This window comes from Vespa velutina, chromosome 13 (genome assembly GCF_912470025.1).
Source record: "Vespa velutina chromosome 13, iVesVel2.1, whole genome shotgun sequence".
NCBI lineage: Eukaryota > Metazoa > Arthropoda > Insecta > Hymenoptera > Vespidae > Vespa > Vespa velutina.
The window spans coordinates 4,465,945-4,470,944 of NC_062200.1; the positions used below are offsets into that span (position 1 = coordinate 4,465,945).

At 38.5% G+C, this 5,000-nt stretch overlaps 1 protein-coding gene across 2 annotated transcripts in view; it reads left to right on the top strand.

Moving 5' to 3' along the window:
* LOC124953853 (protein bric-a-brac 1-like) overlaps positions 1 to 5,000 on the top strand; it is a 353,991-nt gene that overhangs the window by 143,933 nt on the left and 205,058 nt on the right. The window lies entirely within an intron of this gene.

The following is a 5,000-nucleotide window of genomic DNA, read 5'->3' on the forward strand; positions in this document are numbered from 1 at the left end:
CTGTCTCTCTCGCTCCCTCTCTTTATCGAGACATATAATTATTTTAATTATCACAATAGTAATATACCGAAGATTTGATTAGTCTTATTTTGTTATCGGTTTTGATTATTATCCAGAATCAATTATTTGAATATTATCCAGATCTCGGGTGTCAACAAAATCACATTCTTATATGTTTCTTCGTCATTAAAATTATCGATTAAAAATCAATTCGATCGGATTTTTATCCTCGTCATGCTTTTGATACAAAAATTGCCAAGATTTGATATTAATCGTAAGGATTAATATCGAATGAAAATGATGTGAAAGAAAAGGATATGTCGACAGATATTTATCTCTCTCTCTCTCTCTCTCTCTCTCTCTCTTTCTTTCTTTGAATATTCTCAAACGATTAAAGTCGATTCTTCTTTCTCTGTTCCTTTTCCTATTAACGACGAACATGTGAGGGCACGCTCGCGCGCATATATATTCCTATGTACGTATGTAACGCGTATGTGTGTATAAGTTACGCGACGCTGCGTTATGCGATGCGAATAATATAACCCAGATTTGCGCCAATAAGCTACATCCTACGGCTTCTCTTGCACCCGCGCGCGCGTGCGCGCGCGCGCGCGAACGAGCATAAGCGCACATGCACGACTATATTGCGCTCGCGCGCGCTCCTCAACTTCGCGACTCTCGAAGGCGCTCGCGCGCACTTAGTGCGCTTGAATATAAAGTAGAAATAATAAGGCGCGCAGAGTAAATTCGACCCACTTAACGCTACTTAACGCTTACGATGAATACGTTACGTTTTGCACAACATTATATCGCAAAGCTAAGAGAGACACAAGTCTCTTCTTCTTCCTTTTCTTCTTCTTCTTCTTCTTCTTCTTCTTCTTCTTCTTCTTCTTCTTCTGCCTCTCTACCATTTTGCATTGCGTAATCGTCTTTTCTTTTCTTTTCTTTTCTTTTCTTTTTCTTTTCCTTTTCTTCATTTTATTCTCGTTTTTCTTCCTTCCTTTTCTTTTTTCTTCTTCTACTTCTTCTTCTTTCCCCCAGCCCACCCTCACTTTGCTGTCGTTCATTGTTATTATTGTCTTATTTTTTTTCTTTTCTTCTTTTTCTTTTTTTTTTTTTTTTTTTTTTTTTTTTTTTTTTTAACAATTGTTACTCATTGTTATGTTCAATGAATACGTAATAGAGTGAGACTTCTTGGATCGAGATTAGAAATTTTGTTTATCATCGTTGTTCTCTTTTTTTTTCTTTCTATTTTTTTTCGAGAAAGGGAGAAAGTCATCCTACCCAATTTCTTTTCCCAAAGTTAGCCATTCATCCATCCATCCATCCATCCATCCATACACTCATCCAGAGTTAACTTCCTAACACTCTGCTTCTACTCCACTTCTATCCGCTACTTACAACTTGGCGATTCTCTTCCCTCTTCTTCTACAAACGGTATTTCTTTTCGTTCTTCTCTCTAAAATTAGAGGTACAATGCTGCGTGTAATTTATCCGCGAGCGTTGAAAGAAACGCGTCATTCTGGTTATAAAAGAGACAATAAAGAGTATTAAAAGCGTACAGCCAACAATGCAGATTGCGAAGGCTGCAATAATACAGTAACCTTCATAACGACGACGACGACGACGACGACTACGATGATGACGAGGATGTGGAATTGGTGGTAGTGGTAGTGGTGACAGTGATGATACGGTGGGGGTGGTGATGGTGGTGTTGATGGTGTTGGTGGAGGTGATGGTGGGTGGTGGTTGGGTGGGGCAGTGGTTGAGAGGTGGTTTGAAGGGAGAGAGTACGTTTGCGTTTGTAAAACCAACGACGGGTGGTCGGACATAATGCACATATTATTCCTAACAGTTACCGATTTTATTATCCACGATGTGCAATTTATTTCAGTTCTCATCGCTGTATTTCTATATGGTAACATATAGAACACATACATACACACACACACACACACACACACACACACACACACACACACATATACACACATGTATATGCACACAAACACGCATGCATGCATGGATACATGTATACATAAATACATACATATTTATATGCATAGTAATGGTCGCGACAATTAGTCTTATTGTCGCGTGATCGTGACAGGAGGTGGTTTATTCGGAGAAAGAGGGTGGTTCAAGAGGATAAAAATATTTGTCATCGTGTGCGTTAGCGATTTCCTCGAAAACAATAAATTAAAACAAACGTTGGATATTCATGTTCTATTATAACCAAGTTATATAGTATAGAGAAAAATAACTATCCTTGGCTTGCCAACAATATAATGCGGCTTATCAATAATTTATTACGTCGTGATGCAATATTTTACTGCCAATCAATTAAGATAAGTACGACTACGATCAGAGTTTTTCGAAGGTCTCTCTCTTTCTCTCTCTCCTTTTTCATTTCTTTTTCTCTTGAAAACTAATAGTAAATTTCGCCAGGTCGATTTCTATTTTTCTTTCTTTTTGTCTGATCGTAATTCGGTAATGGAAAATCGCATTTGTTTGTTGAAGAAAATTCCTCTTTCTATCTCATTCTCACTCTCCCTCCCTCTCCCCCCCCGCCCTCTCTCTCTCTCTCTCTCTCTCTCTCTCTCTCTCTCACTCTCTCTGTTCATAGCGAACTACTTATTAGTCGATAACTCGAGAGGTCGATAGCCATGTCTGTCTGACTGTCTGTCTGTCTGTCTATCTATCTATCTTTCTTTCATTCTTTCTTTTTTCTTCCTTCTCCGCCGTCCCATTCTCTCTCTCTCTCTCTCTCTTTTTCTGCCTCTTTCTCTATCTTTCTCTCCCACTCTCTCTCTCCTCTTTCCTCTCTCTTTTATCTCGATCGACGAGGCTCGATCGGTCTACTACATAAAGTGAGAATTTTCGACATTATTCACTCTCTCTCTCTCCCTCCCTCTCTCTCTCTCTCTCTTTCTTGCACTCTCTTACGCGCATCATCTATATCTTCTTTATCTTTATCTGTTTTCCATCTCTCTCTCTTTCTCGCTCTCTTTCTCGCTCTCTCTCTCTCTCGCTCTCTCTTAGTCGTCGCATACTCTCGCAAAGCATCGTTCTCACCAATGCGTTTACTGCGTCGTTCGTCCCCCTCATTCCCCTCCAGACCGCCCATCCCCCCACCCACCCTTCCTCCCACCCCTTTTCATACAGCTCCGAGAGTCCGCGTTATATAATAAATTATTTCATAAATTAAGAGCTATTAACGAGTAATTATCCTTCGCGTGTGCGTGTTTTTCCATGACTGCGGTTATAGACCGCGTAACGCGGAATATGCACGACACGGTAAAGCGAATAATATGCCGCGTGCGGACTGCCAGCGTAAGAGAGAAAGAGAGAGAGAGAAAGAGAAAGAGATGGTCGCACGTGAATCACCGCCCTCTCGTCGAAAATGTTTCTTTCGTTCCGCCGGATACGAATTCTCTCACTCTCTCTCCCTCTCTCTCTCTCTCTCTCTCTCCCCCTTTTTCATTCCCCTTTCATCTCGAGACTCTCTTTCTTTCTCTCTCTTTCTCTCTTTCTCTCTTTCTCTCTCTGCTTGTCTTTCGAAAAAGAAAAAATTATTTTTCCTGACGATAAAAAATATTTTTCAAATGAAATAAATAATTATGACGTTTTTAGTCATTACGATGATTAATTTCTAATCAATTTTTTTAGGTTGTTTTATTTTCTTCTTCTTTTTTCTATGTCTGTCTTACTTTATTTTTTTTTTTTTTTTTTTTTTTCCGACAGAAAATATTCAAATCCTTTCGAATGCAAGATTCTCCGTATATTTATGTATATATAAATATAAAAACTTCGATGATTGCGGTCGTAAAAAAAAAAAAAAAAAGGAGGAATGTTTTATGATAATTAATAATATGACGTTGTTCTTCTTTCTCGCGTTTATGTTGCACGGTAACTTGCTTTCGAATATGCATTTGGAACGAGGATAGAAAAGAATCCTACGTAATCGAGTATATATATATATATATATATATATATGTATATATATTAAGAAGAATATATCCTACCTATCGATCGATCGATCGATCTTTCGATCCTGTATTTGTTCGTTCTTCTATGCATCACCATCATCATCACCACCGTCTCGTCATTGTCACCGTCGTCGTCGTCGTCGTCGTCGTCTTCTTCGTCTTCTTCATCTTGCCCGTATTTATTATTGCCATTATTACTATTATTATTACGCAGATACACAAAGCAGTTGCATAATCGAGCCAAGTCAATGTGATAAATGCGAAGATGCGCCGTGGAGGGGGAAATTGGGATGAAGTGGTATAGATCATAACGAGAAATTACATCTTCTTTCATAATCCCTTCCTTCTTTTACTTTTTCTCCGCACCTTACACACCGACACTTCCCTCCTTCCGCCCCCCTCCCCCGGCTCTATCTTCACTCCCTCCCCTCTTATTCTCTTTTTACCTCCATCCCACTCTATCTCTTCATCATCGATTCACATCCATCCCATCGGGGCTCTCTTCAACTTCGTCCAATCTTTTCGTCCGTTCATTGGTGTCTTAAAATGCAACTCGTTTGTCGGCCCGGAAATCGGCGTACCAACACGAAAGAGATATTCGAAGCTTCCTAAGAATAAGAATGACGTAACAAACTCACTTTACTTTGGTGTCGAGTAAACGTAAGCCTTCTTCTCTTATTGTTCCTTCACGTTCGACTCGTTAACCACTACTCTTGTTTATATATTGAATATAAATCATTTATCGGAACTTATATGAACGTATCGAAAAAAAAAAAAAAAAAAAAAAAAAAAAAAAAGAAAGAAAGAAACTAAAAAGGCAAGGAAGGAAAAAAAACAAAAGCAAAAAAAAAAAAGGAAGAGAGAAGCACCTTTTTTTTTTTTTACAGTATCGCGTTAATGTAAGAAAAAAAAAAAAAAAAAAAAGAGAGAGAAAAAAAAAGATCTCGTTTATCACTTTATTTCATTTATATCGTCTTCATAATCCCTATCGTATAGACGGTGGACAAAAAA